Consider the following 12,682-nt stretch of genomic DNA (forward strand, 5'->3'; position numbering starts at 1 on the left):
TGTACATGGATTTTATAATGTTGTATGTTTTACGCCCAACACCACTTTCCATCAATTTGTATAGCAGACCCTCATGCCAAATTTAGTCGAAGGCTTTTTTGAAATCAACAAAGCATGAGAAGACTTTGCCTTTGTTTGGTTTGGTTGTCAATTAGGGTGTGCAGGGTGAATACATGGTCTGTTGTACGGTAATTTGGTAAAAAGCCAATTTGACATTTGCTCAGTACATTGTTTTAATTGAGGAAATGTATGAGTATGCTGTTAATGATAATGTGGTCCTTCTGTAGCACAGTTGGTAGAGCATGGTGCTTGTAACGCCAGGGTAGTGGGTTCGATTCCCGGGACCACCCATACGTAGAATGTATGCACACATGACTGTAAGTCGCTTTGGTGTAATAATGTAAAGCATTACTAATAATAATAATGATTAAAGTAATAAAGTCAAAAAAATAATTCAGACCTTTATAATTTATTCATCAGACTTGATGAGTGAGGGTGGGTAATGAAGAAACAAGTAATTAGAACATGTGGCAGGTATGTATCAAAGCCTAATGTCTAAACAGTTTAAAATAGGACTGCTGTAGGATCCTTATATTGTTAATTCATTGGGATGGTGAAATCACTGAGTAAATGTCCCGGACAATAGTTAATAAGATTACAACAAGTTCAATGCTCAGTAATAATAGTACAATTGTTCCTTGTACGCAAAACTTGAGGTCCTCATCATTGTCTTATGCTGAGGGCAGCATCATGACCATAGGATGTTCATGTATAGCCTATGGGTAGTTTCAATCGTGCAGCACACACACACTTACACATCCCAACTGATTAATGAACTGCTAATTTTATTTACATTTCTTTTCCTTTTTTGTTCTTTTCCATATTATGTCTATCTCTGAGAAGCTGCCCAGGAAAGGGCTGAAAATAGCACATATTAATATACGTAGCCTTAGGAATAAGGTTAATTCAATCAGTATCTTGCTAACATCAGATAACATTCATATATTAGCCATTTCTGACTCACTTGGAAAATGACTGATGATACAGCAGTAGCAACACAAGGATACAACATCTACAGAAGAGACAGGAATGCTTACTGTATGGTAGAGGTGTTGCTGTATACTGTATATTCAGAGCCATATCCCTAAAACCATTGAAATGGTGCTGACAGACATGGAAGGTCTGATCTAAGCTCCTAAGCAACTTTGCAGCATTTTTTTGTGTGTTATTTCTTACATTACTATGCCAAATCGTTTTTTTTTTGTGTGTTATTACAAACAGCCATAAATAACTGGATATGAGAGCGGCAGTAACTTACCTGCCTTACGACCAGGAATACGACTTTCCAGAATTGGATCCTTTGTTGCCCCCCCGGGGCAATTTAACTTATCCCAGAGGCTGCTCCAAGACGCCGCCAGCGGAGAAGAGCTATTCGGAGTGGACTTCTAGTCCAGCTCAGGAGGCGTGCATACCATCCACCACTTCCGAGTATATTACTTGCTAATGTTCAGTCTGTCAGAGTTGTGTGTATAGGTGGCAGGGAAGTCAGGTGCAGGAGAATCAAACTGAATGTAATGGAGTTATTTAATAACAATAAACTAAACATAATTCCAACACTAAATGTAACAATAAAACAAAATGGGTACGAGGACCCGTCGCGCACCAATACAAACAACACAACACTGAATAACAAACAATCTCTGACAAAGACATGAGGGGAAACAGAGGGTTAAATACACAACAGGTAACAGATGGGATTGAAACCAGGTGTGTAGGAAGACAAAACCAATGGAAAATGAAAAATGAAAAATGGGATCAATGACGGCAAGAAGACCGGTGACGTCGACCGCTGAGCACCGCCCGAACAAGGAGAGGCTTCGACATCGGCAGAAGTCGTGATAGTACCCCTTGACGCCGGCCTTGGGGACGACCCGGAGGGTGAGGCGCAGAGCAATCTGGATGGAGATGGTGGAATTCTCGCAGCATGGAAGGATCTAACACGTCCTCCACCGGAACACAGCATCTCTCCTCCGGACTGTACCCCTCCCAGTCCACGAGGTACTGAAGGCCCCTCGCCCGACGTCTCGAATCCAAGATGGATCGAATGGAGTACGCCGGGACCACCTCGATGTCCAGAGGCGGCGGAGGAACATCCCGCACTTCAGCCTCCTGGAGTGGGCCAGCCACCACCGGCCTGAGGAGAGACACATGGAACGAGGGGTTAATATGGTAATTGTGTGGGTAGCTGTAACCTATCAAATACTTTGTTCACTCTCCTCAGGAATTTAAACGGCCCCACAAACCGCGGACCCAGCTTCCGGAAGGGCAGGCGGAGGGGGCAGGTTTCGGGTCAAGAGCCAGACCCTATCCCCTGGTGCGAACACCGGTGCCTTACTGCGGTGATGGTCTGCGCCAACTTTCTGGCGCAGTATGGCGTGCTGAAGATGGACGTGGGCGGCCTCCCAGGTTTCCTCCGCGTGCCGGACCCAATTGTCCACCGCAGGAGCCTTGGTCTGACTCTGATGCCAAGGAGCCAGAACCGTCTGATACCCTAATACACATTGAAAGGGAGAAAGGTTAGTGGAGGAGTGGCGTAGCGAGTTCTGGGCCATCTCTGCCCAGGGCACAAACTTCACCCACTCCTCCGGCCGGTCCTGGCAATAAGACCGCAGAAACCTACCCACATCCTGGTTAACTCTCTCCACCTGTCCATAACTCTCGGGGTGAAAACCTGAGGTAAGGATGACCGAGACCCCCAGATGTTCCCTGAACGCCTTACAGACCCTTGATGTGTACTGGGGACCCCGATCAGACACTATATCCTCAGGCACCCCATAGTGCCGGAAAACGTGTGTAAGCAGGGCCTCTGCAGTTTGTAAGGCCGTAGGGAGACCGGGCAAAGGGAGGATACGACAGGACTTAGAAAAATGATCCACAACGACCAGGATCATTGTGTTACCCTGTGAAGGTGGAAGATCAGTTAAGAAATCAACCGACAGTTGCGCCCACGGCCGTTGTGGAACAGGTAAGGGTTGTAACTTAACTCTGGGCAGGTGTCTAGGACCTTGCACTGGGTGCACACTGAGCTTGAGGAAACATAAATCCTCACGTCCTTAGCTAAAGTGGGCCACCAGGACCTCCCATCAAGACAGCACACCGTCCGACCTATCCCAGGATGACCAGACGAGGGTGACGTGTGGGCCCAATAGATCAGTCGGTCGCGGACAGCAAACGGAACGTACAGACGTCCAGCTAGACACTGAGGGGGAGAGGGCTCTGCACGTGACGCCCGCTCAATGTCCGCGTCCAGCCCCCACACTACCGGTGCCACCAAACAAGAAGCTGGGAGTATGGGAGTGGGATCCATGGACCGCTTCTCTGTGTCATACAGCCGGGACAGTGCGTCTGCCTTAACGTTCTGGGAGCCTGGTCTGTAAGAGAGGGTAAACACAAAACGAGTGAAAAACATGGCCCACCTTGCCAGACGAGGATTCAGTCTCCTCGCCTCCCGGGTGTACTCCATATTGCAATGGTCAGTCCAGATGAGAAAAGGGTATTGAGCCCCCTCAATCCAATGTCTCCACGCCTTCAAGGCTTTTACGACAGCCAACAGCTCCCGGTCCCCCACATCATAGTTTCGCTCCGCCGGGCTGAGCTTCTTCGAAAAGAAGGCACAGGGGCGGAGCTTCAGTGGTGTACCCGAGCTCTGAGAGAACACTGCTCCTATCCCAGCTTCGGATGAGTCTACTTTCACTATGAATGGCAAAGACAGATCCAGATGAGCCAACAGAGGAACCGAGGTAAACAGAGCCTTTAGGTGCCTCTAATCCCTGTTCGCCTCAGCTAACCACTGCAAGCGCACCGGGCCCCCCTTTAGCAGTGAGGTAATGGGAGCAGAAACCTGACCAAAACCCTGGATAAACCTCCGGTAGTAGTTAGCAAACCCTAAGAATCGCTGCACCTCCTTCACTGTGGTGGCAGTCGTCCAATTACGCACGGCTGCAACGTGGAAATCCCTCTCACGGGGTGGTCACGAGAGTGCTCAGGTAGGTGTTTAGGGGTTTCCGTTGGTGCTACTTCCGTGGAAAATGAAAAATGGATCAATGATGGTTAGAAGAACGGTGACGTCGACCGCCGAGTTCCGCCCGCTTCGGAAGAAGTCGTGACACAGTCTCTGGACAATAAAGTAGATCAACTCAGGGCGAGGATTTCGTTCCAGATAGACATCAGGGACTGTAACATGTTTCACAGAATTATGGCTCTCTCGAGAAATACTGTCCCCATCCATACAGCCACCTGGGTTCTCAGTTCATTGTGCAGAGAGAAATAAAGAACTCTCTGGGAAGGAGAAAGACTGTGGTGTATGTTTCATGATGAACTACTCATGTTGTGATTTTGATAACATACAGAAACTCACGTCCTTTTGTTCACCCAACCTAAATATACCTCACAGTCAAACGCCGATCGTATTACCTCCCAAGATAATTATTTTCGGTTATAGTCACAGCAGTGTACAGTCCCCCTCAAGCCGATCACACGACGACCCTCAAGGAACTAAACTGGACTTCATGCAAACTGGAGACCACATATCCTGAGGTCAGATTTATTGTAGCTGGGGATTTCAACAAAGCAAATTTGAGGAAAAAGCTACCAAAGTTTTATCATACAGCCTGAATGTGATCTGTATCACATCCGGCCGTGATTGGGAGTCCCATAGGGCAGCACACAATTGGCCGGGGTAGGCCATCATTGTAAATCGGAATTTATTCTTAGCTGACTTGCCTAGTTAAATAAAGGTTAAATAAAAAATAAAAATAGTAAACACATTGACTGTAGTACTTGCTTAGGAAAAACACTAGACCAGTGTTACTCGCCTTTTCGAGATGCCTACAAGGCCCACCCCCGTCCCTCCTTCGGCAAATCAGATCATGACTCCTATTTGCTCCTCCCTTCCTATAGGCTGAAACTGACTAACTAATAGGAAGTACCTATACTAAGGTCTATTCAACACAAGTCTGACCAATGGGAATCCAGATTGTTTTGATCATGCGGACTGGGATGTGTTCCAGGTAGCCTCTGACAATAACATTGGTGTATACATGGACACGGTGACTGAGTTCATCAGGAAGTGTATAGGGGATGTTGTTCCCACAGTGACTATTAAAACCTACCCAAACCAGAAACTGTGGATAGATGGCAGCATTCGCGAAATAATGAAAGTGCAAACCACCTCATTTAACCATGGCAACGAGACTGTGTTATGTCAAGTGTTATTGAAGTGTTGTGGATGCAGGTTCATCTGCCTAATCTAAAGCATATTCTTTTGGAGTGTTGCTATAGGTCACCAAGTGCTAACAGTCAGTATCTAAATCATGTGTGGGAAATGCTTGACAGTGTATATGATGTAAACAGAGAGGTCGACTTTCTTGGAGACCTGAATATTGACTGGTATTCATCAAGTTGTCTGCTCAAGAGGAAGCTTCTCATAATGACCAGTGCCTGTAATCTGGTGCAGGTTATTAATCAACCTACCAGGGTGTTTACAAACACTACAGGAACTAGATCATCCACATGTATTGATCACATTTTTAATATTACTGTAGAACTTTGGTCTAAAGTTGTATCCATACACACTGGATGCAGTGATCCCCATAGTAGCTATATCCAGGAAAGCCAAGGTTCCAAAAGCTGGGCTTAAAATAGTATATAAGAGGACATTATTATTATTATATTACGTACAAAATACTTTGATGACATGTGGATGATGTTACAAATATTTGTTGGTCTGGTGTGATTAATGAGGAGCATCCAAATGCTGCGCTTGATGAATTTATGAAATTGCTTCTTCCAATTACATGCACCTGTTAAGAAACTGACTGTTAGAACTGTTAAGGCTCCATGGATTGATGAAGAAATGAACAACTGTATGGTTGAAAGACATGGGGCAAAAGGAGTGGCTAATAAGTCTGTCTGCACATCTGACTGGCTTACTTACTGCAAATTGAGAAATGATGAGACTAAACCCAACAAAAAGAAGAAAAAACGGTATTATGAAGACAAGATCAATGATATAAAGAATGATATATATATTTTTTGAGTACTTTAAATTAAATTATGGGCAAAATTTCCACTCCGTCTTTCATCCAATCATATGGCTTATTCACCACAAAACCATTTTACGTTGCCAATTATTTTAATGATTACTTCATTGGCAAAGGAGGGGAAAATTAGGCAGGAAATGCCAATAACGAACAGTGAGCCATCGTATTCATGCATGAAAGAACAAATCATTTAAAAAAGCATTGTAAGTTAGAATTTTGTAATGTTAGTGTGGGAGAGGTGGAAAAATGATTGTTATCGATCATTAATGACAAACCTCCTGGCATTGACAACATAGATGGAAAGCTACTGGGGATGGTAGCTGACTCTATGGCCACTCTATCATATCTTTAATCTGAGTCTAGAGGAGGTTTTTGTCATCAGACCTGGAGGGAAGCCAAAGTCATTCTGCTACCCAAGAGTGGTAAAGCGGCATTTACTGGTTCGAACAGCAGACTTATCAGCTTGCTGACAGCTCTTCTGAAACTGTTGGAAGAAATGGTGTTTCACCAAATACAATGCTATTTCTCTGTAAACAAATTAACAACAGACTTTCAGCATGCTTATAGAGATGGGCACTCAACATGTACCGCACTGACACAAATGGTTGAAAGAAATTGATAATAACATGTTGTGGGAGCTCTATTGTGCAGCCTTTAATATTATTGTCCATAACCTGTTTTTGAGGAAACTTATGTTTTATGACTTTTCAACCTCTACCATATCATGCATTCAGAGCTATACTATATATATACACAAAAGTATGTGGACACCTCTTCAAATGAGTGGATTTGGCTATTTCAAACACACCTGTTGCTGACAGGTGTATAAAATCAAACAAACAGCCATGCATTCCCCATTCATGTGGTCATGTGCTGCAAAGAAAGACCTTGTTAAGCTGCAGCTGGCCCAGAACATAGCGGCACTCTCACAACCCAGGAGTGGTAGGCCTCGTGGTTAGAGTGTTGGACTAGCAACTGGAAGGTTGCAAGATTGAATCCCTGAGCTGACATGGTAAAAATCTGTCGTTCACCCACTGAATAAGGCAGTTAACCCACTGTTCCTATGCTGTCATTGAAAATAAGAATGTTATTAACTGACTCACCTAGTTAAATAAATGTAAAAAAAAAAAATGTAGGAGATGCAGACACAGGAGGCGGATAGCAAAGTTCTCAGATATTTATTGTTAACATGGGTCAGGCAAAGGGCAGGTTGAGGACGGCAGGCAGGCTCGGGGTCAGGACAGGCAGAGGTTCGTAGTCGGGCAGGTACAGGACGGCAGGCAGGCTCGGGGTCAGGACAGGCAGAGGTTCGTAATCAGGTCATACAAACACAAAACAGAGGTATAAATACACCGGGAAGATGGGCAACACCTCGAGGGGGGTGAAGCACAAAGACAGGTGAAACAGATCAGGCTGTGACAGTCACGTCTTGTTCTTCATTGTAATCTGAGACTGACTGCATCACTTATTCTTTTTATAAAAACATTAATGTGTTGAAAATTCCAAATGGTTTCATAGTCAACTTAGTCAACACTCAGCTCTGACACACACACTTACCTTACCAGACATGCCCCCAGAGGTCTTTTCACAGTCCCCAAATCCAGAACAAATTCTAGAAAGTGTACAGTATTATATAAAGCCATCATTGCGTCTAATTCCCTTCCATCTCATATTGCCTAAATGAGTAGGAAACCATGGTTTGAAAAAAACGATAAAGCAACATCTCACGGCACAATGCCTCTCCTCTATTTGACTTAGATACTTTGTGTGTATGTATTGATATTTAGGCTGTGTGCAATTTTTACATTTATGTAGTTCTGTCCTTCAGCTGTTCTTGTTTATTAATGTTCTGTATTATGCTATGTTTCATGTTGTGTGAGGACCCCAGGAAGAGTAGCTGCTGCTTTCGCATGGAGATCCTAATTAAATACCAATGACCAAATACCTGAATAATGAGCCAGTCATGGGTTCTATCTGTCAGTCTTGTCCCCTTGTATGTTGGGTTTGATATACTTATCGAATAAGTCCTGAGCTTCCTAGGCAGTGGAAAACATGTATTGTGTTCTGGAAGGTTGAGATGAGTTTTACAGGGTGGATGAAGTCGCATCTCAGGTTTAACTTGGTAGTTGGGATCTCACTGCGTTGTAGGTCTCCCTCTGTTTTTATACAGTTGGAAACTCAGGTCTGGATAGATGCTGATCCTCTTCCCTGCAAAGGTTATCCCCCCGGATTCAAAGCTGTGAATCCATAAAGTCATACAGCACGAGCCGTTGCAGTTAACCCGTACTGTGATGTTTAACAGCAGCATGCGACCCAGCTTATCCTGCCCGAATAGTTAGTGGAAAAGATTGCTCATGACGGAAGATTGGATGCCAGCTTCCACCCCAGTTTCATGTCCTGTGACCCGCAAATTGAACTTACGGGAATGATTTTCGAGTGATTCCGTTTAGTCTTTTAGGAGTGTGATTATCCCTTTCGACTCCGCTAGCACTGTTTCCAGGTCATGGAGTTGAAGCTCTGTCGCATTGGCTGTCTTCTCCAGACTTTCCACTTTGGTTGAATAGGTATCCATTTAGCAGTGAGCACTTCCAACGATTTATTCACCGGTTATAATTGTATGTCAAGGTTAGAGGTAATCTCATCATAAAAAAAATCTCTTGTATAGTAGAGCCCAGCTCTTTCAGTTGTCTGGTGATGAGAGCCGTCACGTTCCCACAGTTGAATTGTGGACAGGCAAATTCTAACTGCTGTAGCCTAATAGACCTGCTAGTTACACTGTATATACAAAAGTAAATGGACACCCCTTCAAATTAGTGGATTCGGATATTTCAGCAACACCCGTTGCTGACAGGTGTATAAAATCGAGCACACAGCCATGCAATCTCGATAGACAAAAATTGGCAGTATAATGGCCTTACTGAAGTGGAAATGTCTAGGAGCAGCAGCGGCTCAGCTGCGAAGTGGTAGGCCACAACAGCTTACAGAACGTGACCGCTGAAGCGTGGAGCATGTACACATTTTCTGTCCTCAGTTGCAACACTCACTACTGAGTTACTAGCACCGACTTTGCTGATTGCTGTGTTATTGAGAAAAATGTACTATGATTGAGATATGTGGTTGTCCCACCTAGCTATCTTAAAACACAATCTAAGTCGTTCTGAATAAAAGCATCTGCTAAATGACTAAAATGTCAATTTAAATGTACAACAGGCCTACAATAGTGTATAATTGGCCTATAGCGGCTAAATGCTAGCAGCAATAACGCTAATACCATATTCTAAAGAAGAACCAAACATCTGTGGTTTTTACAAGACAATAATGCTCCTTACAATATTATAACAAGAAAAACTTCAGCAGAACAGACATGCAAGACATATGCGTGACATTTGTTTTCCTGCCTTTCTGCCTTACTCAGTATCTGAGATAGAGCCATTCAAAACAAGTCTTCTCTTGTTTATCATTCACACTCGACCACAGGTTGAAGGTTGAATCCAGTTACACAGACATGGCCAGAAGATGTTACATGGCATATGTTATTGTTGGCTCTATTTCAGTGTTTCAACATCGTCCTGCAAGACGATAAACAAACTGCTATCATTCAAAAATACTTACAATATTATAACAAGAAAAACTTCAGAGAACAGACATGCAAGACATATGAATTTGTTTTCCAACCTGTCTCATTTATCAATACCTGAAGGTGAATACACAAGAGCTGTATATTTTCTCTATTTCAAGCAAGATTCATTTTTTTTCATTCATAGCAGTGTTAAATGTAGCAGTGTTAAATTCCCCCCACATACAGAGTGAAGAGACCACAGGCACATCCATAGCCAAACACTCCAGAATTGGATTCCATCTCCAATGCCCAGAGCATATAGAACAGGTCATCTTGAATTGGATTTATATTTTTATATATATTTGGATAGTGTTCCCTGTAACCTTCCACTCCAGCTCAACACAGACAGACTGGATACGTTCCAAATGGCACCCTTTTCCCTATGGGCCCTGGTCAAAAGTAGTGCACTATAAAGGAAATAGGGTGCGATTTGGGACGAACCGACTCTTAGAGCGGAGCACCTGTGTCAGCTTACACCAATGTCATCCATCGTTGTACGATCCAGACAGTTCCTGTGCACCAGTGACATCCAGGCATGCAGTGGGCAGGAGTTTGGAACATATGGACATGCAAATTTGACAAGACGTAAGGGTAATTCTGGGATGTTTTCCAGTGCACTGATTTCTAATTGGTAAAAAGAGAATCTTGTCTGCTATAGAGCCAGTGTATTTTTCACCTTGGCCCTTTGTGGACACAATTGAACTTATTTTGCATCTGAAATGTATTGAATAGGAAATTAGTTAATCTTATAATATAATAATATATATGGAATTTAGCAGGCGCTAAATATAGATGCCATTTAGGAGACGATCATGCATTCATACATTTTACACACAGGTGGTCCAGGGAATCAAATTCTCTATCCTGGCATTGCCAGCACCATACCTACTGAGCTGCATATGACTGCATAAAATAGATATGTAGTGGATGGCTTTGTTAGCTTCACTACTTCTTTACTGAGACCTGAAACCCTGCGCAAGAAATGGCTCTGATTTTCTGGGTCAGTGTTATTCTCTGTGCTCTGTGGAGTATGTTGTGTTGTTGTGGGTTTGAATCCCGGGTCTGCTGTAGCAGGATGATCTGTGATATACACCACATTAGTTTAAGTTACTGTAGTACCTTAACCACCATGTAAAGCACTGAACAGTTGTCTGGCTAGCTTTATATGTCACAAACATGAACATCTCATCAACAAATCCATGATCAGCTTGATTCACCTGCTAAATGTTCCTAGCAGCCAACAGTATTTTTATTTTTCACTGTTGCCAAATTCTGAACTCTCAAGCCATCTCAGCTGCCATTCAATACACATGCAGTATTTTCAGTGAAAGGCCATCCCAACAATACACTCCCAGCCGGCTGTGAGAGCTAAGCGCTATAAGTATGGGGAAACAGATTACAGCTCTGTTCATAGTTAAAGTGTTTGTGTTATTCCCCATCCTACCAGTCCCCTATCTCTACCAAGCCACTGACACTATCAGGTCGCTGCAGTGCATGTGTTTATTCCCAGCTCCCTCTCTTTTATCAATCTCTCCGCTAAAATGTTTAAGACAGAGAGAAGATGAAAACTTCTCCCTTTGAATTTATTTAATAGTTTTTATCGTTTGAATGAGGAATTCAGTAGCATTCACTAGGCACCAGGGAGGGGTACAGTACAGAGAGGCATAGGGAGTGAAGGCTACAGTACAGAGAGACACTGGGAGGGAGGGGTACAGTACAGAGAGGCACTGGGGAGGGAGGGGTACAGTACAGAGAGACACTAGGAGGGAGGGGTACAGTACAGAGAGGCACTGGGGAGGGAGGGGTACAGTACAGAGAGACACTAGGAGGGAGGGGTACAGTACAGAGAGGCACTGGGAGGGAGGGGTAAGGTACAAAGAGGCACTGGGAGGGAGGGGTACAGTACAGGTATGGTGACTGCAGTTTGTGACTCTGGGTTCCTATTTGTATTCAGAGAGTCTTGGCATATGAAAGTCTCCAGTATCTTATGTCCATAAAAGCAAGAACCAGTTCTGTGGGTGACCATTAATGAGAATCTATGTACTGGGCCTTATTAAATGTTAATGACACCTGCCTGCCTGCCTGCCTGCTGGCTGCCTGAAATGATCCCTACCAATCATCCACACAGGGAATGTCAAATTGCCCAGAATAGAGGTCCATATGGATTCAGATGCATATAGATTCTCATATACAGTATAATTATCAAACTACTGGATCAGAATGATTATGTACAAGTAGCAACTACTTCGGCAACACTTTATTTTACAGTACGGAAAATACACAATATTTACTTGAATGTACATGGTAAAATCATAATTATAGAGTAATGACCTATTAATTACTTGTTTGTTTCTTTGGGATTCATTCAAACAAGTACAACTGGGGACCATTTGGTACCAGGTAGTTACCAATTGTGTGGAGTTGTTTGAAGTAGGTACAAGAAAGTACCATTTGTTACTACATAATTTTCTGATAAATACTTGTGGAAGCAGTATTGTAAAATTTAGTGCTGCAATCACTGTTTCAGTAGGATCATACACTACCGTTCAAAAGTTTGGGGTCACTTAGAAATGTCCTTGTTTTTGAAAGAAAAGCTCATTTTCTGTCCATTAAAATAACATCAAATTGATCAGAAATACAGAGTAGGCATTGTTAATTTTGTAAATTACTATTGTAACGCCAGATTTTCTATGGAATATCTACATAGGTATGAAGCGGCACCATTATCAGCAACCATCACTCCTGTGTTCCAATGGCACGTTGTGTTAGCTAATCCAAGTTTATCATTATAAAAGGCTAATGATCATTAGAAAACCCTTTTGCAATTATGTTTGCACAGCTGAAAACTGTTGTTCTGATTAAAGAAGCAATAAAACTGGCCTTCTTTAGACTAGTTGAGTATCTGGAGCATCAGCATTTGTGAGTTCGATTACAGGCTCAAAATGGCCAGAAACAAATCACT

The sequence above is a fragment of the Oncorhynchus gorbuscha genome, linkage group LG03 (assembly GCF_021184085.1).
Source record: "Oncorhynchus gorbuscha isolate QuinsamMale2020 ecotype Even-year linkage group LG03, OgorEven_v1.0, whole genome shotgun sequence".
NCBI classification, from domain to species: domain Eukaryota; kingdom Metazoa; phylum Chordata; class Actinopteri; order Salmoniformes; family Salmonidae; genus Oncorhynchus; species Oncorhynchus gorbuscha.